A 27,957-nucleotide genomic window follows, 5' to 3' on the forward strand; every position below is an offset into this window, starting at 1 on the left:
CTGAAGACTGTTGACGCTGCCCCAGGTTTAGATGAAATTTGAATAACTCTGATAAACTGCCTGAGACCTTCAATCTGTCCTTTTGTTCTTCTTTCTCTTTTGAAGAAATTAACCTGATGATAGGTACCGTACTGCCTTCACAGAAAGGGCTTTTATTTTCAGATTGAAATAAAAGAACCCATCTCAGCTGGACTGGAAGGTGGTCATTGAAAGACTCTCCATGACCACCACATGTGCCCACTCTCTGAGAGGTGCTGACCGTGTACGTTCCAGCTCCTTGTAATTGACTAATGACCCCAGTCCATCCATCCCGACCATTCCCGTCTTCATTTGCACTACATGGCCTCTTTCAGCTCAAAATTTCATGCTTCGTTTGAGGATTATAAAGGCTCTTTTATGTGAGAATATGCAGACAAATATGAACTAATTAATGATCCCATTCTCCCCCGGGAGTGTGCAAGAGTCCTCTGACCCACCAGCTTCCCTGGCATTCTTTGACTTAGGCTGGTGTCCAGTATCAGAGGGGCCCCTGCTTCTGCCCACCACTCCCCTCACCACCCCCAGCCAGCAACTCTCAACCCTATTTCCTCCAAAATACATTAAGAATCTGTTCACTTCACACCATCTCTGCTTCCCGACTGGTGGCTTGCCTTGACTGTAAAACCAGACCCCAACTTCTTCTCTTGTCTCCTCCAATCGATTACCCAATTCTCTACCCCGCAGGTAGAGGGCAATTTCTAAGACCTAAATCTAGAAAGTCACTTTGTGTTGAAAGGCCTGTAGTGAACCTCTCAATGTGAACCCCTCCCTTCTATCCCCACCCTCCCCAACGTTGATCGTTTGGCTTCTCCAGCACACCAAGATCTCTCCTGCCTCAAAACCTTTGTTCCCTCTGCCAATATTTGGACCAGAAAGTGCCCAATTATGGCAGATCTCCTCCGTGAGCTTAAGTCTAAAGAATTATCCTAAGCCTCTGAATTTTAGGGTGGTTTGTTATGCAGCATTATTATGGCAACAGATAATGGATACGGCATCCATTATCCTTTCTTCTAATGGGAGTCCATGGATTCTATTTTGGAGATCACTCCTCCCCCAGTCTCCTTCACTATGACTGGTGGGGATGAGGTCACCCCCAGCTCCAGACACGGCCAATCAGAGCATTCCATCCCTCTAGCCAGAGGGACTGGGTCAGACTTGGTATGTGACTCAAGCTAGGTCAATGAGATATAATCCTGGAAACTTCCCTAGAAATAATTAGAAAGAAAAAAAAAAGTTTCCAACAGAGATTCTGAGCTCTTAAGTGAGAAGACTACAGCTACCACCAGAAAGAAAGAGCCTCCCTGAAAATCAGAGGGAAACAGCTGAAAGGAAAGGCACCAGAATCTGGTGACATCGAGTGCCTGGACCCAGCGACCCCTGATTGTCTCACCCTGGACTTCCCAATTTCGTAAGCCTATGCATTCTTTGTTCTTAAACCATTTGACATGGTTTTCAAGTCACTCACGAATTCTTAACTTCTGACTTGTGTAAGTTCCCGCTGGCATCCAGTACAGACAGCCCTGACATCATGCCCCGGTCTTCAGTCATGAGTAACCTGACCAGGTCCTTGCCTGAACTTTCTCCTTCTTTCTCTAGTACTTCTCAGTCTGTGGCCTTATCTTTAGGGCCAGCCCTACTCCTTCCTCCTTTCTGGAAATCAAGTAACAGGTAACAGCTTCTTTCAGAAAATGGAAGTGGTCCCAACCACTTCATAGTTCTCCCGTGGGCAAGGGGAAGGCTGGCCAGGCAAAAGGCACGATCTAGACATGGCAGGGAAAAACAGGACAGATATTGTGTCCCACTGCTTTGGAAATCTGTTGGTTGCAAGGTCCCAAGAAAGAGGTCAAGTCCCGAGAGGCATCGCTGGATACGTTGTGCAATGTATGGAACCACTGAATGTTCGATCTGTTTGCAGCAAACATGACTATCTTTAGTTAAGCTTGGTGCCAGGTTTCTAATAACCGCTGTTTTCCAATGTGTCCCCTGACTCGTTAATCAAGCAAAGTTAATCTATTTTTATCACATGAAAAGTATGGTCCTGCATTTTAAGCAAGATAAATAAATGAATGAGTGATTTTTTTAAAAAGAAAGAAAGTACATACACACATACATACATACATACATACATACATACATACATACATACATACTGGCATTCAAGTGACTGTTTTTCTTTCAGAGAAGTCACCAGTGGAAGCTCTATACTCATTGTCATGACGCTGCCATTGCTCTCGGCATTTCTAGGACTCCTGCTTTGAAAGGCAACCCTCTTTAGGTTGTGTAAACTCTTGTATGGGCTTATAAGGCATGATATTAGTTTGAGATTTTTTAAAAACCTTCCTTTTCATCCTCCCCTCTCTTAGTGTTTGAGGACCATTCATACCTGATCTTTGTAACAGATTAATTGATGTTAGGAGGTGTCACTTAAGCCACCAGAGATTGCTTTGTGCCTTCCAGACAGAAGTTGAGGTTAGCCCAGCTGGCATTCTTCTGCCGGTGCCTTCATCCGTTTGGACTGCTAGAATGGAATGCTATGAACAGGGTGAATTATAGACCACAGACATTAATTTCTCACAGTTCTTGGGGCTGGACATCCAAGATCAAGGCGATGGCAGATTCAGTGTCTGGTGAGGACCTGCTTCCTACTTCACAGGTGATCGTCTTCTTGCTGTGTCCTCACTTGGTAGAAGGGGTGAGGGAGCTGTCTGGGGCTTCCCAAGACAGCAAATGCTTCTCCCCTTCCTCAGGGCCATAATGGCAGATGGGATGCTGGGAGAGACACTGACATTATAGGTCTAAAGATATGTAATCTACTACACAAGTTTCCAAATAAGTTATTGACCTTGTTACAGAGTCACAGTGTGATGGGCACCATCAAAGGAGGATACCCACACCATGGTGGGCAGAGGAGAAAGACCATGGCTGCGTGATTTTGTGTGCAGGGGGTTCTAGATGTAATTGATACATTGTACAACAAGAGAGTGCGGGGATAGAAGCCCAGACCTACAAAATGTCCTCATCTTATTGCCCAACTAAGATGTATTTATAATATTTTCTCCACACGCAGAGGGAATATTCTGCTCACTTTTCATTCCATATGCTAAATTCTCTTCACCTGCAGGAAGCCCAAATATGTGGAGGCCCCTCCCTTGGATGAAATCTGCCGTGATTTTCTTTCCGGACAACAAGTTCATCCTCACCGTGAGTTGTACTTTCACATTTATAAGGATGCGAATTTACCCATAAGCAAACTCATTTGCATAGCCTCATTCATGTTCTTTATCATTATAATTGCTAATAACACTGTGTTTTAGAATTGGCGAGAAGCTTTAACATCCATGTAGTAGATGCTTATGGGTGTGTCTGTCCAGTCCCCATTCTCTAAAATTCGCCCACCTCATGCACAGAGTTTGCTTTCAACATGCTCGGCAGCCATGTTTTTTCCTACATGACTCCAGTGTCCTGACCATAACTGCCTGGGACAAGGGCAAACACATGCTCAAAACTGAGCCAGGTTCTCTCTCTTCGAAATATAAATGGAGACATTCAGAAACTGGAAGTTAGTTGTTGTTAAGTTGCATTAATGACAGAGTTCTGGTGGGAAGTTTTATGGTAGAGGAGGCCGTGAGTTCTGGTGTCCACACCATTGCTGGGGAACCAACCTGGTGGCCCTCAATGGCTACCCAGAGTGTTGGTGTGCATTCTCCTCTCCTATGATCCATACTGATGATAGATATGACCATCAAGCCCATGGATTGGCAAATGGCCTGTCATAATTTGGGTTCCCCTACCAGCAGATCCTGAGACAAGGATTTGAATGTAAGTGGTTTATTTGGGAAAGACAAATAAGAGAATGAGGAAGTATATTAGTTAGGGCTCTCTAGAAAGCTGAGCCAGCCAGTAGGGGGTGTGTGTGTGTGTGTGTGTGTGTGCAGTGATCAGGGCGGGATTTAAAGAATTGGCTCACCCAATTTCCGGGGCTGGCAAGTCTGAAATCTGTAGGGCATGCTGGCAGGAGGCCCAGGAAAGAGCTGATGTTACAGTTTGAGTCTGAAGGCCATACAGATGTAGAACTCTGTATTGCTCTGGGGGAGGTCAGCCTTTTTTTTTTTCTCTCTTAAGGACTTCAACTGATTGGAGGCCTGTTCATACTCTGGAGGGTAATCTGCTTTACTCAAAGTCTACTGATTTAACTACTAATCACATCTAAAGTATACCTTCACACCAACACCTAGACTGGTGTTTGACCAAAAACTGGGTACCATGACCTTGCCAAGTTGACACATAAAATTAACCATCAGTGGAAGTGAAACTAGGAAAGGAAGGCAGCCAGTAAAGGGTATGTTATCAAGCCAGTTATCACTACGTGCAAGAGGAGCATAATACCATTAGGGAACCCTGGAAGACAATGTAGAAATTACATCTTAGAGTTCATCTATCTGAGGGGTGAGGGAGCTGGGGTATTTATCCACTAAGTCCCAGCTGTCCTGATTGGTTCATGACTGCTCTGGGGAGTGAGGCAGCAGAAAGACAGAGAAACAGGGGAAGGAGGAAATGCCATAATTAGAATGAATTCCTGAGGTCGGTAATGTAGGAAATTGGAGGCTGGATTCCACCAGGACCCCCAAGAAACGTAGGATTCCTCTTAGAATTGTCTGCTGGGAACACGGGAGGCTGGGGTTTTATTCTCCATTAGTTGAGTTGAGCATCTGCCCTCAGTAGAGTTCTTTCCTCTACATCTCTGGGCTTTGCTTCCAGGCTGAGTGAGTTCCCAGGCCTATATGAAGGCCTTGAGGCAGAAAAAAAATGGAGAGAGGCATGCTGCATATTTGAGATGAGACACGATTTCAGGATGTGAACTCAGACAGATTGACCCATCACTGCTGGGGCAGATGTCAGAAGTGCTCCGAGGAGGTGGGACTTGGAGCACCCAAAACATCTGCTATGGTGTGGAAAGAGCCTAATCCTTGTAACCAACCACTCAGATGGCCAGCATGAGAAAGGCAAATCTCTCAAGTGTTGGTGAAGATGTAAGGAGAGGGACGCTCTCAGGCACAGCTGGTGGCTGTGTAAACTGCGGTAGCTTTTCTGAGAAGGAATCTGATTGGCTTAGTACAATGGAATTGGCATATGCACTGTGACCCCCTCCCCCAGGTGCAGAGCTCAGAGGAATTGTCCCATGCACAGGTTCAGAAGGACATCTTTATAAGGAGGCTCACTATTGAGCTGTTGTTGGGGACAACTTGGAGGAAAGTTGGACACAACCTGGCGTCCATCCTTAAGGGAATGGCTAAGGAAAGGATGGCCATGATGAAGTACCACGCAGCAGTAAGAAGCAGCATTCAAAACCCATACATAGCAGCAGCGAGAGGTCTCCACGACTCATAACACGATACTGGTCATGTAAACTAAAAACCCGCTCATAAAAACACCTGGCCTATTTGACCCAGCCGCATGCATGCATAAAGGTGCCTACCAAGCACGGATCAGAGAAGGATGCCTGGAGAGGGAGGGGAATGAAAGTGAGGATTGGAGACGATGCGGGGAGAGAAGGAGGGACTGAGACACAAGCAGGGACTCCCATGGTCCAGGGTTCATTATGTGCTATGAACCAAGGAGGAGGATTAACCAGCATCCTGTACCTGAAGGTCTAAATATATTTTTTTTAAGTAAATAAGGTGCCTGAAACACAGTAGGTGTTCGTAAATAGTCACTAAGAATGTGGCTGCAGGGATAACAGCAATTTTCCACAAAGTTGAAAGCCTCACATCTCCCCTAGAAACTAGAAGGCAAAAAAAGGAATGGCTTTCTCCACCCTGTGCCTCATATCTGGGGGGTTAGTTATTGGGTCATTGGGCCCCCAAGGGGGTTTGTCAATTTGGATGGGAAAAAATCATATAATTTTTTTCACTAACCTCTGATTGCAGTTCAGCAAGTGCCCAGTTATATTAATAGTATCTATGAGTTTATCACCAAGAGAAATCATAGATATTTTTCTATCACGTGATATAGTTGTTGCAGGTATCTTGAAATATGTTCAGCACTACTTGGAAATTATGGTCGTTATTAGACCTGCCACTAGATCATATTTAATGCATTAATAAATGTGCATTTATCACCTCTCTGGGTTTTTAAAAATATTTTTATAACTGCATTTCAATGTAATTGGTTTTCTTTTTGATTTGCTGTATTTTATTTTCTGTACTTAAAGCTGTTATTCTGAGAAAAGGTCTGTAGGCGTCACCAGATGTCAAAGGGGCCCACAGCATAGCAAAGGGTAAGACTTTGTCAATAGGCTTTATCATTGCCCCCTTAAGTCAGAAGATGCGTGAGAAAATTCACAATTAGGACTTTCTGTTGCCCCATCCTCACTTGGCAAGAATGAGTTAAACGGTGATTCCAGCACTGTGGTGTCATCCAGCTGGTTGCTGCCTCTCAGGCCTGCAGGGACTGGGAAGGAGAGAGCAAAGGGGAGGAGGGAGGAGGGAGGGAAAAGGGAAAAAGAAAGAGATGGGAAAGTAATTTCTCTGGCTTCTTCCCATCACTGAATTGAACTTTACTTTTAATAAAATTATTATTAAATAGAAATGGCATGCTCATTATTTTGCACTTAGGTGATTTTCAGAGACATGGACCTAGTAATTATTTGCGCTGGGGCAGGCCGACAGGTTCTAGTTTTCCGAATGCACTTATACAGCATCTTTCGTTCTAGGCATAGCCTTTCCCCGGGCTACGGAGAGGTGTAGACAGTCTCCATTGTCTTATTCCCTCTGCCCGCCTGGAACCAACAGGTGCCCTTAATACGGCCCAGCGTTCTCGAAGTGGTCATAGAGAACCTCACTCTGCATGGAGAAAGATCTCATGCCCGTAATTACAATATTTACATCTGAGGACACCCCAGACAGAGGCACTCTCTTCTTTGTACAGAACACAGCTATTCAGACCTGAGCTAAGTTGAGGTTCTCCCTGAGGCAGACCCTGAGTACAGGATTCAAGCAGAACTAGCTTATTTGGGAAGTGCAGGAAACCTTGGTGGAGACATGGGGCAGCAAGGCAAGGAGGGAAAGGCAGCCAGTAATGAGGACATTATTAATCCAGCCACTACAGTGAGTAACTGGATCTCAATACCCTGGAGTCACTCTGGGAAAGGCGTAGAACACACATCTCAGAGTTTTCCCACCCAAGAGGCAAGGGAGCCGGGGCATTTGTATGCCAACTCCCAGAGTCAGTGGTTGAGAGCCGCTCCTGGGGGATGTTACTCTTCAGTTCTTCCAGCTTGTACAGACAACGTGTCTTTTTGCAGTTTGGAAAGAACTCTTAGGCACAGAGCTGCAGACACTGGCTCCTGGGGGGAAGGGGGCCCATGGAATTGTGCAGGTGGGTGGGGAGATGGTGGGGCACTGATCGTGCCTGCGGCAGGCGCAGCTCTTGCAAGCCGTCTGCTGCTCCTCAAGGTCACAGTCTCTCCGCCTCAGCTTCCCCATCTCTGCAAGAGGCAAGGGTTCTCCCACGGTTGCAAACTAGAGGCCTATGAACCAAATGAGGTTCTTGGGTGTGTTTTGTTTGGCCCACATGGCTTTTCAAATTTTCATAATTGAGCCAACTTAAAATGAGGAGGTTTCCCATGAAAACATGGCCTTTTATTCTCTCCAGAAAAAATCTATGTGGGGACACTAGACCCCCAAATCAATGATCCACAATACCATAAAGCTCCGGGAATCTAGACTTTTCTCTTTTCTACCCAGAGTCAAATGGTTAAAGGGAAAACTTTTGCAGCTTGCCGGTAACTTCTCTCCTATCCCCTTTTCTGAAAGTGTTTTGGGTATGTTTTGGTTTGTTTGATTTGTAAAGGAAAATGCAACTCCCTGCCTTTTTACGTAGTTGGAGGGGTGGGTGGGAATTGGGTTAAAACCCCAGGTAGCCTCAGCCTGCCCACCCTGCCGGGGGCTGAGAGCTGGGAGGTTTTAGCGTCAGCTGACAGGCCGGCTGCTTGAAGGGAAGGCCCTGCCATCTGTTCCCCAAGACGGCAAGGGAGCCATCTTCCTCCCTCCACACCTGCCCCGAACTCAGGCCCAGGGACATTTTATAACCCAAGAACAGCTCTGGTCTGAGCCAAACGTAGGACCCCCAATACCTCCATTCTTTGCCACATTCTCCTTCAGCTCCTCATATATGAGATGAATCAGCTGCTTCCAGCTCAAAGCATCTCTCTTCAGCTGCTGGGTCCCATCCAACCCCCAGAGGCCACCAACTGTGCCCATCAACAGAAGTGGAAGTCGAGGGCTCTCATCCCATCGCTGCTCTGCTCTGGGAGTCGGCAACTGATGACACGGGCTGGCCCCTGATTGCCGATCTAGATGGCGCTTTAAAACATCCCATCCCTGGTGATCCCCTCCAACGCAGCTGTGATTAGTCTAGTCTCCGAGGCCTTGGAGAACCTCAGTGATGGAATAATAATGGGGAAGCCGATCTAACAGCGTGGAAAGTCTGAATCCGGGGGTCTTTTTGAAAACGCGATGTTTTCTTCGTTCCACGTGAATGCAATAAGGACTAACTGGATGGTCAAGAAGCAGCTATGACTTAATGAATGGATACGAATCATCGCCGAGGTCACTTTCTTTTTTTAAGAACAGAAATGGGTACTATTAAAATGATTTTTGCATCCTTAGAAGCAATTTGAATTCTTGACTGAGCTGGGAGTTGCCTTTCCAAATGCAACTGAGAACGCATGTTTCAGGCTCTAGCTGTGTGACCTTAGGCAAGTCTTAACCTCTCTGTGCCTCAAGAGCATCACCTATAAGATGGAGAAACTAAGACCTTCCTCACAGGGTTGCTTTGAAGATTAAATGAGACATCCATATAAAGCACTCCACTCCCTCATTCAGAGTCAGAACTCAGCAAGTGTTATACATTATTGTTGTATTATTATGAATGATTTTTCTCCCCAAGGATAGTGCCAAGATTAATGTCCATTCTGGTTCTGCATGACGAAGAAATAAATACAAATTTCGGAATAGTGGGGTCTGAGTTGATGAGCTCTTACCAGCATCTTTCTCCTCACCCCCCACCCCCACGGGCCCCAAGAATTTGTGTATTCAGCTGGCCTCTCTGCTCATTCACAGGTGGAGGTGAAACATCAGAATCCAATTTTTTTTCACCTTCTGAAATTATGAGCCTCCCTTCCCGTTGCGTTGGTAGCATCAATGCACAGCGGACACGTGGGGTGATGGCTGTTGCTGGGTTACTCCTTGTAAGTTCAAACAGTTCCACATGCTGAATGACAACATATTTGCCGTGACCTGGGTAAATTCAACCAATGCTTCCTGCCTAGGCAGACTTCGATGTGATGCGGTACATCTGCTTCTGATGAACGGAATGCCTCACTCAGTAAAGCAGGAAATAAAAACGTAGTGCTACCTCGCCATTCGGCTTCTCTCCCTCCCTCCCTGCTTCCATCCTCCTTTCCTTCCTTCCTCCTCCCCTCCCTCCCTCCCTCCTTCCTTCTCTCTCTTCCCTCTTTTCTTCTTTCTTATCTATCTTTCTTTCTTCATTTTCCCTGTCATTTTTTTTTTTTTCCGAAGAAGAGAAACACCAGTGCCAAACTGCTCTGTGTTCCTGGCTTCAGACCCTGTGCTCCGTGTGTACACAGTCTGAGTCCTGTGTCCAAACATAAGACAGAAATGTGATCAGGGCCCGGTAGAGGAAGGGATTTGACAGGCCATCTGCATCCCAAATCTCCAGGATGCAAAGGTAAAGTCAGGCTCTTTTCTTAAAGGTTAAATTGCACATTTTAATTGCCTCACGTGGAGGCCACTCTGAGCCGGGGCTCCCACAGTCCGCTTGGCAGCCATCCCAGCTCTCTGAGGTTTCCCTCGGAGCGCCTCCCTCCCCTGTCCAGCTCCATGAGAAATGGGGCAACCACCACCACAAATACCAAGGAGCTGAACAATAAATGAGTCTGCAGCGCTAGGCGGATCGCATTTTAGCTCCTCATGCTTGTTCCAGCTCCTGTCTCTGGGCAACAAAGCACTCTAAGACCCGGTGGCTTAAAACAACAATTGTCACTGTCTCTTGGTTTCCGTGAGTTGACTGGACTCAGCGGGATGGTCCTCACTTGGAGTCTCTCAAGCCCTCAAATCCAGATAGTAGCTGGGGCTGAAGTCTTCCAGGACCTCAGCTGGGCTGGACATCCAAGATGGCACGCTCACGGCGCTGGTGATTGACAGGAGCTCAGACTGTCTACCCGAGCACCTCCAGGTGACCTCTCCAGGTGGCTTGGGATTCTCTCAGCATCGTGACTGAGTTCCAAGAATGTCTTGAGCAGGAGTGCCAGAAGCTGAACGTTTCAAAGACGCTTTCCAATGGAGAAGCATTCCAAAGGAGTCAGGTAGAAGCTGTGTGGCCTTTGATAACCCAGCCTAGAGATCTCATAGCACCACTCTCTTGGTAATCGATCGGCCAATGCAGTCCCAGAGCCCACGCAGATTCAGGAGACGAGGACACAGACTCTACCTCTCAATGGAAGAAGTGCCAAAGAATTGGGGGAACATATTTTAAAACGGCTACAGCATTAAAAACAACAACTCTGCTCATTTTCCTCAACTTAAAGATCCTGATTGTGCTGGACTCTAAAACACCAGCCTGTCTCTTTGCTCCTAATGCCCAAAGCATCTGGGCAGGACAGTGGAAGATTTGAAGAGAAGAATGAAGGGTACATTTTAGTTCTTATGTTTCAGTTGTCCTTTTAGGGCGTAGGTGACAAACCAGAAGTCTCCAATATGCGTGTAGCCTGCAATGGGTCTAAAACATTGATCCGATATTTTAAAGGTTGGAGATTTCACATAAAACTCGGCATTTTCAGCATCTCTTATAAAGTCAGATCCAAGCTAAATGGTGGCTGCCGCCTCCAGACAGTGCTGACGTACACCAGTTAGCCACAGTACCCACCCATTTTCATGGCCCCCACTACTAAGAGTGGAGATCAGTACCCCTTTATCTCTGCACCTGCACTGTTTTTTTCCTCCTTGCTTTTGTTTTTGCTTTAGTTACAAAAACATTTTATCTTTGTACCATGTCTTTATCAAAAGTGAGAATAAAACACTAGACCAGGAGGACCACATATCCAACACAAATGGGAAAAGGGATTTTTAACAGGCATAGGAAAATGTCCTGTGTTATTTTTAATACGCACCAAAGAGGATGATGTTGATTGTTCTCATTCCCGTCCCTCTCTCCCACCTTCCCTTCCTCTCTCTTTCCTTCCCTCTCATCTTCCCTCCCTCCTTGTCTCCCTCCTCCCCTCTTCCCCCTTTCCTCTCCCTCTCTCCCTCTCTTTTTTTCTCTTTCTTTCAACAGTTAGCAGGAGATGGGGAGACATGATCAATTCTTGTTAATTACACTGAATTGATTTCATTTTTAGTCTTTTGCTATTACTTGAGTTAAAACAGTTTTTCTCTCTCCTGCTGTTTGTCTTTGACATGACAGCCAACAAAATAAACATTTGGGAACCTCAAAACACTATCTTCGGTATAATAGACACATCAAAAGGCCTCCTGCAGAAGCCTAAAGTGGTCTCCCATATAATGTGGGTGGTCTGCTCTCCCCAGGGAGAGGCCCCTTGCCAGCCTGGCCCTGGGCCTTTGCGGCTGTGTTTATGTTCCAGGCCCAGAAAGGTAGCTACTCCAGACCCTCCGATCTATTGTTCAAAGTGCAGCAAACTACGAGACAGTGGCCAAGCCGTTTCTTTTGACTGACAACTCTGTCGGGTCCACGTTTGGGGTTCAACACTTGGCTACAGAGTCCTTGGTCTGAGAGAGGCCTGTCGCCTCTCCACGCTTGGCTTGGGGCTTTTCTGTTCCATCCACGTTTTCTAGCTCTCTTTTGATTAATTCCAGAAGTCTGTTTTCTTCTCTCTTTCTCTCTCTCTCTCGCCCAGAAGCTTGAGGACAACCTTCTCTGTCCCTTGTTTCCAGTTCTCCCTGGCATTTGGCCCAGGTTCTTCTACTGCAGATGACAAGTGCGTGCATCCCTTTACCATAGACAACAGTCGTCAGAGCATCCCTCCTGACTGTATCTGAGAAGTCCCTTGAGAGGGGGCCTCAGAACATCCAAGTCCGAAATAGTCCTAAGCAGAACAAGGGAGGGGAGGAGCTAGAAGAGGGTCCTGATTACTACGTGGACCCCACTGGAGGACACTCAATGGCCCAGGTCTTTGTCTGTGGGACAGCCACCCACTCTGGCTGATGGCGGAGCCCTGTGAGTCCCTGTGTAGACTCCTAGGTAGAGGAGCCAAGGTGGGGAGAGGAGGAGGCTTCACTTGTCTCTATGTCAAGAAAACAAATGTCTGTACAAGACATTTCCCCTCAAGAATGTCCTGATGTTTGAAGGCAGCATTTTCCCAAATCATTTCCTCAGGGGAAACCAGTCAGCTCTCCCAGGAAGGAAACTATGCCTAGTCCTGAGCGCGGTGTGCTACTTTGACTCATGGGGGAGATGTTCCTGTTTAGTAATGAAACTGATTTTACGCATGTGCGTACGTGCACAGGTCTGCGTGCGTGTGCATGCCTGCAGGTCTGCATCTGCGAGTGGGCACGTGTATGTGTATGAGTGATTGTGCCTGTGTGTGCGATGAGTGTGTCAGTCTGTGTGTGCTTATGTTCACGTGTGTGTGCCCATGTGGACTCGTGCATCACAAAAGATCACAGAGAAGCCTAAAGGGCTCCCCGCTGAGCCTTCACAGGTGTCTACTTCCATCTCAGTGTCTGCTTCCCTGAGGATCTGAACTGATAGGCTTAGCCATCAAGGCTCAGCTCAAGCCTCACTTCCTGGAGGTACAAAGGACCCACCTTTGTCCACGCTTCACGCCTTCTCTGGAGCCCTTGTAACCACCTCACCCAGAGCCCTTCTATCCTGCTCGACTCATCCATTTCCTGTCCATCTCACCCAACAGCTGAGTTCCTCACAGGGAAGAAACTGTCCTATTAATCTCTGAATCCACAGTACATGGTAAAATACCGGGTAACTCATAGACACATAAGGTTTGTTGAGTGACTGAATGAATAGGGTAGGACGTCAGGCTGAAGAACCTATGGATGTGGAGCTTGGAGAATGTAAACATGGGAGAAATTCTTCGGAACGAAGAAAAGAAAAAAAAACATTGAAAGGGTTAATTTCCATACTGTTCATGAACTTCAAAAACCTGAATTCTAGGGCTTGAGCATAATTCTAAAGTTTAATGACCCCAGATACATGAAACTCAGTCTACTATTGCCAATCCTTTTCGTCTTTTTTTAAAATATATTTTTATTGAAGTATAGTCAGTTTACAATGTTGTGTCAATTTCTGGTGTACAGCACGGTACTTCAGTCATATAGGAACATACATATATTTGTTTTCATATTCTTTTTCACCAGAAATTACTACAAGATATTGAATATGGTTCACTGTGCTATACAGTTTGAACTTGTTTATTACATATATTAGTATCTGCCAAAAAAAAAAAGACCTTTTCGTCTTTTAATGAAGACATAGCTCTTATTTTAGAATAAAAGTTGCTGGGAAAATAGGCCCCTCTTTAGAGCAATTGGGTCCCCAATTCTCCTGGAATTCAGAGGACCACCAGTGTAAGCAATGATTGCTTGATTTCAGAAAACGGAAGCCTCCAAGAGCTAGCCAAAAAAAGGGCTTCAGATAAGGAAGCTGGGGTAGTTCAGAGACCCCAGGGCACACAGCGCAGGCAGGTCTTAGGAGAAACGACAGCTAAAAGCTGGGAGGTTAGGAGCCGGGGTCAGGGCCCCCTCGTCCCCCAGGCCACACACTTCTGCCCGGCAGACCCTCCTTCCACATAAGACCAGCTGTTCATCACTTCCCAGATCAAGCATTCAACTGAGGAAACCAACTACAACTCCATGGGTCCTGAGGCCAAAGTGTTGAGAAGGGGCCGAGCTTGGGCCAACTGTCCATGCCGGCTGGCTCTCAGCTATGGTCGGTCCCAGGGTGTGGGCTCAGAGCCACGAGCAGGGCTCAGGGGAAGACACGGGCCTGCAATGCAGTCACCCCCTCATCCCTGCCTCGCAGCCACGGAGCAGCCTGGAGAGGCAGAAAGGATGCCTCATTGTCCTCATCTCAGAGATGACGAGGTGAAGGGCACCAGGTTTAAACTTTGTTTTCCTCCAGAGTGTATCACTCCATACCCCCGGTAACTTCATCACTACCCCACAGCCTGCCCCTAGACTTTAATGTAATATTCAGGAGCCCTTACTCCCTGGCATTCAGCAAAGCCAAGAGCTCTAAAAAAATACTGCATTTAACATTTGAGGGCGAATTTTTCTGTAATTCCCTCATAATACCAAAAATCATTCAAAGCCACTTCACTGTCAGAAAAGAGATACCGACGCATACACTTAGATCATTTAAGCCAAATGCCTTTTTAACAACATCTCTCAATTAAATATGCAGCAGAGATAATATTAAGTCTGAAGCATTTCATCCAGTTTAAAAAAAAAAAAATCTGAAGTGAAAGAATCCAAAATGTGGAATATCAGAAATTAGAATGAAAGTACCACAGCATCTGACGCTCGTCCAAAGGGCAGAACCGCAGGTCAAAGCTGCATCTCTCCGGATTTGTTGGCATTTAACTAGATGCAAAATGTCAGTCCAGAAAATGGCTTGTTCAGTGCAAATATTAACAAGAGCGGAGGGTGTCAGTGTGTAAATGGAGCTTCAGCCAAGCAGGGCCTTTCTGACTCAGCCCCTAAAGTCACTCTGAAGCAACCGGGGAACTTTCTTGTTGTTTATTTTCACCCTCTTTACTGGAGGTAAAGCTGCTGGGCGTTTGTTTCATGGGAGAAAAGGAGGGCTGGTGCGGGAACCACTACGCGAGATGGTTTTGTTTGCCTGTAGTGAGGTCAGTTTATGTTATCCTAGTGTGTCCTAGCCTCCCCTACCCAACCTTGCCCTAACCTTATCTGAGTCCTCCTACCCGAGTCTACCCTCTCCTACCCAATTTTCTCCTATTTTACACTATTCTATTCTACTGTAATGTGTCTCCTGCACACATTCAGAGGAGACTGGCACTTAGCAACATTAATTTTATCAAGACCAGGAAGAAGAAAGAAGAGTAAGAAAATATTTTCCTTTTTTCCCTCCGCACCACACTAAGGAGGTTTCAGCGGTCGCTCAAAGCTGCACATTTCGCTTTCCATCCTTCCTCTCCTCTGCGCAGAGTATCCTCAGAAAGTTTTTCCTACTGGCGCCTTCCCCAGCTCACTGCACTTGCTGTCTTGCTCTGAAAAGGGAAGGTCGCGTGTGAGTCTGATTTGGTGACAGGTGGAAAGCTTAGAAAAGCCTTGATTTGAGGGACACGGAGGCGTGATGTCTGCCCGCCCTCCTCTGAGGTGGCGTTCTGGGGAATCCACCGCTGGCGGCAGTCAGCTTCTCCACCTGGCAGCCCGAGAAACCGGATGCTCTCGGCCCCCCGAGAATGGATTGGCTCACTCGCCCAGCTCAACAGAGACTTACGTCTACAAACCGGGATGACTAATCAGACTAATGCAGTGTGATGCCAAACATTCCCGCCAGCCTGACGATCACATTCTCTGCTTATGAGCAAATGATACGGGCAGCCACATTACTTGACTGTGGCTTGCTGTTTAGAATGAAGTCTGGCTTAATTGGAGCATTAAAGGAATTGTTGAAGCGATATTAGATGGTTCATTCACCAGGTTGCTGGTAAAGCTGATGAGCTAGCCTCGGGAAGCAGGTAGGACCAGAGGGCAGCTGGGGAACCAGACCCAGGCCGGAGAGAACACCAGCTGGTCCTGCCAACACATGACACACACTCCACTCCTTGGCTCGCTGGTATCTGCCGGAAACTGGATGTCGCAGCCACCATGGCTGCTGCCAGAAAGAAGTCTCCACTGTCTTCTGGCTCCAGATTCAAATCTATGGCAAGTGGATCTGACTGGCCAAGCCTCAGTGCACATGGCCAACCACGAGGAATGTTGGAAAGGCATGTGACTTAGTTTGGGTTTCCACAGAGGAAAATCCTGAGATGAGGATTTGAGTGCAAGTATTTTCCTGGGGAGTGAGCCCAGGAAGCACCAGGAGGGAAGTGATGGGTTGAGATAGGAAAAGGGAAGTGCCTGCTGTGGGCCACTGATGTTCAGTCGTCTCGGGAACCTCTGGGCAGCAGTATAGACCCTCTTGGAGTTGTCCCACCTGAGGGGTGAGGAAACTGGAGTTTTAATCCATCAGTTCCCATCTGTTGTTGGTTGAGTGTGACCTTAACCCTCCGGGGGATGTCAATTTCCCTGTCCTTCCAGTGTACCCTGTACGGAGAGTCACACGTGCTTACACTGGCACCCTCAGGAGCCATGAGTCCCGAGGGCATCTGTCGCAGGGAGTGCCCCGCATATTTAGCTGCTCCAAGTGACAGTGGGGGGCTCTGCCTCCTGCCTAGATTTAGACAAAGGGTTCTGATGCCGGGCAACCAAAAAATATGACAACATTCCCTACACGTGGACGCCTTTTGCTTTATCTGCCAAACTCCTTCCTCCTGTGCCTCTGTCAACTGTCCCCTCAAAGCTGGTGGTTCCCAGGGGACTGACCACTTTTTGTTCTGGTCACTGGGTACTGCTAATTGGTTCAGAGTGGTGCCTGACCCAAGACAGGCCAAATTAGAACTCTTCTCTGGGGTTCTCCAAGCTAGAGAGGAGTCAGTTTTTCTCAAAAAAAGAGCAAAAAACAAAAAGCAAAAAATCCATCTTAAGCCTGGAAAATTCAGAAGCTCTGAATGGGAACATAAGAGAGAGTAACACATTCATGGGGAGTCTGAGGCACGCGCAAAGGAAGGCATCTCAGTGGCATTCAAGTCTCCAATACGGAGACCTGGTGGTTTCCATTTTTCCTACCTTTTTACTTTCCAGGGATCCTGTGACCCAACACATTGTCCTTTTTGCCTAAGCCTGCGACCCAAAGAATCCTGATCAATATGTTGAGGGTAGAAATGGAAGGAGGTAGTGGGATGGTTGCTGCAGGTTGAGGTACCCGGGAAGCAGACCCCGAGAGGAGTGGGCATAAGACAAGCCAAAATTTATGGAGGAGAGCTGTTGGCGTGAACGCCAGTGAGGGAGTGAGGGAAGCCGGAAGGAACTCAGGCTGTGATGCGCACAACTGAGAAGCCTCAGCCAACGCCTGGGGGGCTCAGGAGCTGAGATGGCCTTTCAGAGTTGTCCCATTTGGGGTGAGGGCCCTGGGCCTGTGTACCCCTAGATGTCAGCCATTGGATGCAGGGGGAGTCGACCTGGGAAAAGGCAGCTCTCTGCAGCTGAGCCCATCCCTGCAGAGGCAGACAGATGAGGCCTTCCTGCCAGCAGCTCTCTCTCAGCAGCTTGGGGAGTCAGTCCTGGGGTCCTCCAGAGGAATGTGGGTGGCATATCACAGCATCCATTACAGTGACTTTAAGAAACATCTCTCAGAGAAGCCGAAACGAGGGCGCCCTCCTAGCAGAGAGGACACCTTGCCTAGTTAGTCGTAACTGGTTACTGAAGGCTCTATGTTTCGTATTCGGCAAGCAACATCCTCTTTTATGCCTCTCTGAGATTAGAAATGCAGCCCTATTTTACAGACGGGAAACGGGAGTTTGGAGAGTTAAGAGGCGGGGCTTCACACCACAGATAACAAATCACACCCATTCTATGCACATCGGACCAGTTTAACTCTGAGGGTAGCCCTCTAGCCACTATTTGGTGTAGCGGAGGGAGTTTCACAATGGCCTCTATGTATGCACCGCCCCCCCTCCAACCCTGATTGTTACCATTCTGCCTGTAGAGAATCCTGAGGCCTCAGGGACACCCTCACACACTGCAGTGTAATTGTCATTGGCCCGCCTCTCTCCCCTCCAGGCTGGGTCCCTGCAGACCCCGTGGTGTACCGCAGCTCATTCACCCAGGGGTGTTCAAGATCTGTTTCTTGGATGAAGATTAACCAGCCCTCTCTAGTGCTCGGCTCAGGTGAATCCATTGTCCCGGCTGGAAGGAAAATCATGCCAGGCTTCCATCTGTTTTTAAATGATAGAAGGGCATTCCTACTCTTTGGGGAGAAACTGCAAAGATTGAATGAAATGTTTCTGCAGTGGAGGCTACGGGTGATCTGTTGACATGGTCTAAAGGGTTGTAGGGTTGGTTAATGTCTTTCTGTTTTTGTACTTTGTACCGACTCAGCAAATTGGTATGAATTTAGGCTACTGATACAGACCTTGGAAATCATGTGGTTCCTGCAGGTTTAAGAAATGAAAGAACTTGCAAGGAGCCCTAACAGAGTCTGAGCTTGTGATCTCTGTCATCAGAGCCCCAGGTACCCAGACTGTTTTAACAGGAATAATGACATCTACCTTGGAGGAAGGTCTGGTGATCCCTTGAGATAAGGCATGTGCAGCGTTGTAGCACATGGTTGGGTGGGTGGAGATGCCCATTCACACATGAGTTCAGTCTGTCCAGAACCCCAGAGAGCCAGAAAGAGGGCTCCCTAGCATGGGACAGGCTGGGTCCGGGCCACTGGTGAACTGCACTGAACGGGGCAGGCACTAGGTGCTGGAACCAGCTATAAAAAGGGATAGAAAGGTCCCCTGAGCTCTGACAGTGGTGACATACAGCCAAGGTCTCACGGATGGGGGAGTCTTAAGAGGTTCCAGGGTTGTGATGGGCTGTGGGGTTCTGTGCCATCAAGTTTTGAGAGACTCTAGGCCAAGCTGGTATGGCTACAGATGGGCAGTGGTGTTTCAGGGAAGGCTCCAGTGGGCTGCTGGCCTGGACTGACCCCTGATCCCAACCCTGAGGAAAGGCTAGGCCTTCAGGTCAGAAATCAGGAGCCCCAGTCATGGAGTAGAAAGCTATGGAGGCGAGAAGCCATGGATGCCATTAGACCCCCAGGCCTGGAACACTGTCTCGTTTTAGTCAGAGCCCAGCCTTTTCCCTGCCCTCCCCAAAAGTCTGTGTCCTTTTGATTCTGTCCCATCCCTGCCCAAGCCCGGGGTGGGGGGGGGGTGCCTGGTCCTCTTTGCCTTCATCTTTCCCAAGCAGGACCGGCTCTTCCTGTGACCTCCACCAACAATGAAACACCACAGTCATTAGCATAAGGACGCGAAAGTTCACGGATTTCCATTCCGCTCAGGTATGAGTAGGAGATTCTCCACGGAACGGCAGGCTTCTCCTCAGTTACACATGTGGTTTTCATTTCTCTGGAAAAAAAAAAAAAGACTCCAGGTGCTGTTCTCTAAAATCTCAGCCCCACCCCCGCCTTGGCAGGCTCCCAACTGCCCCAGTCTGTAGGCGGGCCAGTGCTGGGGCCGACAGCTTCCAGCATCTTCCACAGTCAGAGCAACAAATATGAAAGATTGTTATGCACACTGGCTTTTCTTCTGTCAAAACCACTCAGAGATTTGTCCTCTGCACTTCTCAGGGTTATATCTCCTCCTCTCTTTGCCTGTGGCTGTGATGAACAATAGTGGAACAATATTTTCAGGTTTCTTCCCCTTGTAATTTAAGGATCCTCACCCTAAAATCACAGGAAACGTGTCTCAGAGGCCTCCAGGGCTGTGCCCTGGGTCCCAGTGTCTGAGCCACCCAGACGTCACAACATCACCTCATTGGGGGTTTTTGTTCTTGTGTTTTGCTTTAGCCATTTTTTCTAAAGGAAACAGATACTACATCTTTTTTCCTCTGGGAGACTCTCTTGGGAGGGAAAGGAAACCCTGGGAATATGCAGATGTATCCTGAAACTGAAAACATATTGTGGAAAGAAAATTATAATAGTAAGATGGCTCTTGAAGTATCTATGTGAGGAAATACTGTCTGAATGAAAAAGCAAGCTATCTGGGCAGTTAGGCTCACCCAGTGATGAAGAAGCAGTAACTTGCTACCTGGGGGGGTTATGCAGAAGTTCTTATGGGAACAGCTTCTGCAGCCAGGTGGCCGGCTGGGCTTGGGATCCCAGCTCAGCTACTTACCTGTCATGTGACTTGGAGCGAGTTCCTTAATCTCTCCGAGCCTCAGTTTCCCCCTCCATCAAATGTGGCTAGTATACTGCTTCAGAGGTCATTCTGAGATTTTTAAAAACATTTTATTTATTTATTTTTATTTTTTGTGGGGAGGGGGTAATTAAGTTTGTTTGTTTGTTTGTTTGTTTTTTAATGGAGGTACTGGGGATAGAACCCAGGACCTAATGCCTGCTAAGCACACACTCTACCGAGCTATACCCTCCCCCTATGAGACTTAAATGAGTCACATTTGTACAGTTCTTGCTATAGTGCCTGGTACAGAGTAAGCACCAAGTGTTTGTGAAATAAAACTTCAGAAAGAGGGCTACCCTGAGCGCATCACGTGTGCCAACACCCAGGACACACTGGGCATGCAGGAAGCACTCATCTTTCTCCTTATTGCTTTGTCCTCACTCACTTCACCCCACCTCCCTTTTCTCTATGCTCTTACCTCCATACTAATGCCCTCTCCTGCTGACTTTTATTTATCCACTTCCTTTGTTTAAAAGGGAAAATGAAAAAAAAAAAGGAAAAGTCTAATTCTAGGAACCACAGCAAGAGGAGTTGCCTTTTAATGGCCAAGAAAAGATAAAGTCAAAGGAATGAATCTCTAAGTGTAGAATTTGTGGTTGCAGATGAGGGGACTGCTTGGTGAGGCAGAGGTGGCAGGGCTGAGAAGGTCAGGAGGGGAAGACAGAGGATCAATCTGAAATTCCTCCAGGCAGGCAGCTGCCTCCTGGACCTGCCAGAAATGCCAGCCCCTACTGGGTACAAGGAAACATACTTCCCCTAGGTCACTCCCATTCCGAATGGAAACCCACGCATGTCCTGGACCAGTTCTTCCAATTATGAAAAAGGCCCCCAAACATCCCCTGATTGGCATACCACAAAAGCCGCATCCCCGCGATAATGATGATGATAATAGCGCTGGTAATAGCCGCGATGCAGCTGTTACTCAGCCTCATGCATCCTCAGAGCCTCCTGGGGATTGGCGGTATGCTAAGAATAGTCCTAGCGCCAGCATTCGAGAACAATCGGCTGACCCAAGTGAGCCTTACAAGGTGGGATCCCTCTTGCTGAGTGGGCTGCCAGGTGTGAGGGGAAGGATTTGCTGCAAAAGCTGAGTCCAAGAGGAGCCTTGGCTGTGGGTTCTGGCTGGGAGACCCCAAAACAGGGACCAGGGAGAGACTTTTCTAAAGGAGAGCCTGTACCCTGGCTCCTAGGACCAGCTTCTGCACTGACTTCACTGCCCAGAGCAGAGAGATGAGTCAGCCGCATGCGTGATCAGTGAGTGGCGCGGAGAAGACCTGGCGCTGTCAGGGTAGATGAGCTCTAAGTGACGGAAAATGCCAACTAAGAGTGGTTGAATTTTCCTTCTTGTGTAAATAAGGTTCAGGGGTGGCAGTCCAAGGCTGAAAGGGTGGCTTCACAAAGTCAACAGGATTGAGGCTATTACTATTATCATTATTAGTATTATATAATTTGAATGTGGTAAAATACACAGATCCTGATGGTATCCAGTTTGATGAGTTTTGACAAATGTATACACCACGTAATCAACAACACAGCTGAGATATAGAACAGTTCCATCATCTTAGAAAGTTTATTCGTGCCCCTTTCCCTGCAACCACTCTCTTGACATCTGTCACCAGCGAGGGAGTGGTTTGTCTGTTCCAGAGTTCTATATAAATGGAGTCATACAGTATGTATTCCTTTGTGTCCAGTTTCTTTCACTCAGCATAATACTTTTGGGATTAACCCATGTGGTATGTCTCAGTTTGTATTGCTGAGTAGTATTCTATTGTATGAATACACTGCAATTTGTTTAATCACTTGTTGATGGAAATTGAGATTGTTTCCAGTTTGGGGCTATAATGAAAAAAATTGTTATGAACATTTGTCTGCAAATCTTTGGGTGGACTCAGATTTTCCTCTTTCTTGGGTAAATACTTAGGAGTCAGATTGCTGAGTGTAGTGTAAATATGAAGAAACTGTCATTTTTCCAAAGTGGTTCCACCATCTCAGGATCTTTCTATCTTGCTCCTCCACCAACCTGTGTACATGACTTCCACCTCATGGTATTCTATGGCTGCTTAAACTCCAGCCATCACATCCATACTCCAACCCCCAAGAGGAAGATGCAGGCAATGGTAGGCCTCTCTTGTTTTCATAACACTTCCAGGAGGCTTCACACTATACTTCTGCTTATATCCCACTAGCTAGAACTTAGTCACATGGCCACATCTAGCTGCAAGGGAGGCTGAGACATGTAATTTTTATTCTGGAGATCCAAGCACCCAGCTAGATAATGGGGATTTTATGATTGGGGAAGAAAGTTTATTGGATGTTGAGGGGCGAGAAGCAGGTGGCCAGAAATCCTCTGCCAAGACAGGTGGCCAGAAATCCAGCAGGGACTATTTCTGTGTTGCCCAGGGAGGTTTCTCCAGAACCTGTCTTGGGCCTTGGCTCATGGTACGTGTTCAGTAAATGTTTGTGAATGATGGAAGGCGGGAAGGACAGAGCGAGAGACAAAGGAAGAGAAAAACAGCCCTGGCAGCCAGCCTCATGACTTGAGAAAGTTCTCTGGGATCCTTATGCTCATCTGACAAGAGGGTTGTTTTTAAAAGGCTTTCATAATTCTTCCATTTGGGAACTTGTTTCAAAACATCTCTTGGAGGCAATTAAATGTCATTGTATGAATTGTCAAGAGAGTCCTTCAGTGGCCTGATAGGTAAGGGGTGGTTCGACTTTGCTATCTGATGGAGATAGTTTGGGCATTTTGTTTTTCGGCATAGAGTAGGGTGTGTGTGTGTGTGTGTGTGTGTGCGCGCGCGCATACATGTACGTGCACACAGGAACCCTTCTTCGGACCTCTTCCTGTCAGAGCCTCACCATTTGTGTGGTGATAAACTGTTGTCACCAAGGGCTCAGGCCTTGGATATTGAAATGAGGGCTGAAATGCCTGAGGGGAGGGAAAAAGAAGAGCCAGACAGCAAGGTTGTCGGAGAGCAGGGCTGCGGCCGCGGCAGGCAGGCAGTGGAAACTTGTGCAAGAGGCCTCCGTGTTTCCAGCCAGGCGCCCCTTCAGCAAATGAGGGGGTCATCAGGTTATGTTATTTTATGGTCCAAAAGCAGATACGGTCCGCTGCCTCCGCTCTACCCTGATAATTTTGTTTTCCTGGCGGGTTTGCCATCAAGGATCTGACATGCCATTAGGTTTTTATCTCTGCTGCCCAAGGAGGGGCAACGGTGAGCGGGGGTCTGCTTTTCATTAAAGTGAGACTGGTTGCACGAGCACTTCTCTGAACAAAACAAGCACGGTTCATGACAAGGTTAGGGGAAGGCGGGGCGGAGGGGAGGTTATTAGTTATTACCTCTGCTTCCTTAGCGGGAGTGGGGGCTTCTCTCCTGCCGCGTTGGGCCCCCTCCCTGGGGAGCTGCAAACTAATTCTGCACTTGGGCCATGATCCCCAGGCCTGCCTAAGAAGCGGCGCCTTTTAATCATGCCCAGTCATCGGGCTGATTCGGTGTCATCAACTGTTAGCCATTAGGGAACCGGCTGACACCAAGAGAGGCGGGCCGGCGCTCGATCACAGCCCTGGAGGGGAGAGGACCAAGTTGGCTGGAGGGAGCCCGCCCCAGCCTGCCAGGGACACGGGACTCCCGCCAGCTCTGAAGCTTCCACCGGTTTCTCTCTCCAAGTGAAAGCGGTGTTGGGGAGGAGGAAGGAGATGACTGGGGGCCCAGGCAGCTGTCAGCCCAAACTGTCTGGGCCCCGGGTGAAAGGGCCTGGAACGTTCTAGAGCTTTCATCTGCATTGCTTTCCTCGCAGCAGAACAAAACCAAGCTGACACTCAGTCATAAGTCTAAGGGGAAAAATATTCCACAAATATTTTCATTTTTCCTTTATAGATGCAGGAGATGATGTTGGTGCCGAGAGAGGCCTCGGCTGTGTATGACTTTAGTCGGTCCTGATAAGGGCTGCTTTAGTGAAGCCAAACTCTCCGGGCCACCTTTTATGTCGTTTCCATCAGCAGCATCACACTGGGCTGATGCTCAGTGCGGCGTGTCAGGCTCCCACAAAACGTTGCCAACCTCAGTGGGACTCTGAGCCTTCCGCTGGGCCTCCCCTGCCCCCCTCCCCACCTCCCTCCCTCCTCCTCCCCACTCTCACCCCACCCACCGCCGGGTGCGATTTATAAGCACGGAAATCCTCTTAATCTCTGGGCTATGTGGTTTACTTCACCCAGGAATTCTGAGAGCTGCGTCCTCTCCCTCGCAAAGTGAATTATAACACGAGCATAGAATATTGATTCCAGGCGTGTGGAATTTTAATCCCTAAGTTCCCACGAAACGCTCCTGTCTGTGGCGAATTGGCCCACCCTTTCCGCGTGTCCCCCCAGGGAAGACAGACGACCCCCTCCGGCCACTGCCGTTCACAGTCCTTTGGGGAGGAGATCTGAGCGCCCCCACATCTCACTCACATGACTGTCTCTGCTCTCAGGTGGGACGTGCAATTCTAGTTTGTATTTTGGGGGAGCCCGACATCCAGTGAGCATTTTAAAACCACCCTGCTGCCAGCAAAGCCAACGCCCGGCTGCCGTCTTCAAAATGTCACCAGCAATTAACTGCAAGCGGGGATGAGTTATGCTCATCGCCATCGCCAAGTGCGCTGGGGAGAACACATCGGGGAGGCAGCCTGCCATGCCCTGGGAGGGGATTCCAGCTTCAAGCCCTGCCTGGGGCTGTCCCAGGACCACCAGCCTGGGTTAGCAGCTCAGTTGGGTTTATTGGGTATTCGCCCTTATGATCTGCCAGGCCTTGTGCCCGGCACTGTGATCCCCATAACTCTATTTCCTGTTTCCTGGTGAGAATTGAGAGGCTCAGAGCTGTTAGATGCACTGCTCAAGGTCACACAGCCTGTGTTTGGGAGGAACTCATCTGCTACTGGATTAATCCTTTACCTACTTCTTTATAGTATGATATCACACCCAAAGAAGCTTCTGTCAACCTTCTGCATGCTTTTGACTGCATCCCCCAACAATATCAGCAGGCTTAGGCACCCACATTATAATGATGACACAACTGGAGTCCAGAGAGGTGAAGTGACCTGGGCGAAGACACACAGCCGTGTAGTTGGAGGGAGAGTGGGCTTTGTAACCTAGAAGGCCACAGACATTTACTGCCAGGTTTGTGCTAAACTTTGGGGACATCCAGTTGAATAAGATGCAGCCCCTGACCTCAGGACATTGGCAGTCACATGGGCCAGAGAGCAATGTGTATAATTACAGTCGGCCCTCGGTATCCAACAGGGATGGGTTCCAGGACCCCTTGACAGACACTGAAACCCTGGGATGCTCAAGTCCCTTAAAGTCAGCCCTTATCTGCAGGTACTACATTGGTGGATATAGAGGGCCAACTGTATATTGAAAACAATCCGTGTATAAGTGGACCTTATGCAGTTCAAAGTGTTGTTTAAGGCTCAACTGTATAGGCAATTCCGAGTGTGGAATATTATTTGCATATGGCACGTGGTGCAGGAGCTCAGGGCTGCAGTGAGTCATTCACAGAGGAGGAGACCATTGAGTTGGTCCAGGGGAGGATGGGGAGGTATGAACCGGTAGCGAGAAGAATTGCCTGACAGCACAGCCCCACACTACCGGCCTTTCTGGTAGATGGCCAGTTTGCTGTGGACAACAGCCGGGGAATGTCAAACCGCCTGTCCCACCCTCTAACTCAGCTCTGCCCAGCAGAACTTTCCACAATCATGGAAGTATTCTAGAACCGTGCTGTCCAATGTGGTGGCCCCCAGCCGCCTATCCCTATTGAACACTTGAAGTGTGGCTAGTGAGACTGAGGGACTGAATTTTTAATTCTATTTACTCTTAATTTATATTTCAGTTTCAAAAGCCACACGTGGCTAGTGTCCATGCAGGACAGCCCAGCTCTGGCTGGTTGCCCCTAGCAGAGAAGGGGGACTCCAGGATCAACCTTGTCAGGGGATGGCTGACCCATCTCTGTGTGGGTGGCAGCTGGACAGCAAAGGGGAGGAACCGTGGCTAGACACAGCCCTCACAGGAGCCCATCACACATCGGGCCGTTTCCGCTGCTCAGTGTTCCCTAGACTCACATGACCCGTGGACCAGGCCCCCAGTTGTCACCACATCTCTTCCTCCTGGCTCCATCATTTCCTCTGAGGAGGCTGAGAGACAAGGTGCTGTGAGAGATCCAGTTCCCATCTCTGCTCAAAGGTGACCTTCCCCAGGGGGGACCCTCTCACTGGGGAAATGGGTCACTGGAACCTGGAAGGGAGCAGGAGGGCTAGATGTGGTGCCTGGAGGTCCGCCCTAGGTATGAAGGAGCGGCCGGAGGAGGGGGTGGTGAGGGGCTGCAGGCCTGGCTCTGGTGGGTCACATAGCTTGCCCTGGGTGCCCTGGGACCAGGGTTCTCCACATTCGCACGAGCAAGGGGACTTGTAGCCATCCGCACTGGAAGAAATGCATCCAGCTTTGGGTTGTCTTTTCCCCTACGTGCTTGTTGAGGGCAACGTGGGAAATAGAGAAACATGAATAAAGAAGGAAGTAGATCCAGAACTGACCCCTTCTTACCACTTCCACTGCCACTTCCCACCACCCCCACTCCAACCATAATAGTATCTGTTTTCACAGCAGCCTTCTGATGGGTCTCCCTGCTCCTGCCCTGGCCTGTCTGTAGCCCATTCTCAACAGAGTGGCCAGAGGCATTCTTTAAGCACTAACCAGATCCAGTCACTCTTTGCTTGTAACTGCAATACTCCCCATCTCGCGTAAAAGCTGAAGTCCTTCCAATGGCCTGTGCAGCCCATACTGTCAGCCCCACTCTCCCTGGCCTCTCTGACCTTATCTATTATTCTCTCTTCCACTGCCACAGGTCTGCCCCAACCACACTGGCTTCCTTACTATTCCTGCAACATGCCTGGCACAGCCTGCCCCAGGGTCTTTGCACTGGCTATCTCCCCTACCTGGAGCACTCTTCCCGCAGGCAGTTACGTGGCCCACTCCCAAGCTTTCTTCATACCTTTATTCAAGTGCCACCTTCTCAGTGAGGTCTTCCTTGGACACGTATTTAGATTTGCAATGTCACTCCTCCTTCGATTTCCCATTCGTTTCCCCTGGTCTCTTTCTTCCTAGCCTTATCAGCATCTGCCATACTAGATTTTACTTACTCGTTTGGTTAATTATCTATCTCTCTCCACTTGAATGTGAGCTCTTTGAAGGTAGGGTTCTTTTCCTGCTTTATGCTCTATTCAACTTTCAGTGTCTAGAATGGTGCCTGGCACAATGTTGGCCATCAGTGAATATGGGAATAATATTGAATGAAGGAATAAATGAATGAAAATCATCCATATCTCATCACCTAAAGATAATCACTGCTAAGCATTGGCTATATTCCTTTCCAGACTTTCTTCTATTGAGCCTCCTTTTGATTAAGTGGGAGTTCCATGGTTACCAAGAGAGTGACGAGGAAAGAGTATGTTAGACAGCTCTCTCAGGATCTGTCTCTGCCTATGATCACCTTGGTGGAGGCCTGGGCCTCATCATGGCAGGTCCAGAAATCAATGCTTTTAGTTCTCTCAGAGATAATGTCTTTGAAGGACTGACCTCCACTAACCAGACTCATAAGAACCTGATGGATAAAACAAAAACCACTTTACTAATCCCTACCCCTTTCCAGTGGTCCTGCTATCAAAGAACCCAGAACACTACACTAGAAATCAGAGCTTCACCTGACTGATTGCCTACAGGGGTTAAATTAAGATTTTAGAACCTCCAAGCACTGAAAATATTATAGTGCCGGCACCATTCCATGTGTTATTCAAAATAAAAGTAATATTCAACTATAAAA

At 48.1% G+C, this 27,957-nt stretch overlaps 1 long non-coding RNA gene across 2 annotated transcripts in view; it reads left to right on the forward strand.

The window, feature by feature from the left end:
• Positions 1-3,158: 3,158 nt before the first annotated feature.
• LOC116662025 overlaps positions 3,159-27,957 on the forward strand; it is a 60,045-nt gene continuing 35,246 nt past the window's right edge. For both annotated transcript variants that reach the window (XR_004318003.1, XR_004318004.1), the window contains exon 1: positions 3,159-3,240. This is a non-coding gene — a long non-coding RNA (uncharacterized LOC116662025). The remainder of the gene's footprint in view (positions 3,241-27,957) is intronic.

This window comes from Camelus ferus, chromosome X (genome assembly GCF_009834535.1).
Source record: "Camelus ferus isolate YT-003-E chromosome X, BCGSAC_Cfer_1.0, whole genome shotgun sequence".
Taxonomy (NCBI): Eukaryota; Metazoa; Chordata; class Mammalia; order Artiodactyla; family Camelidae; genus Camelus; species Camelus ferus.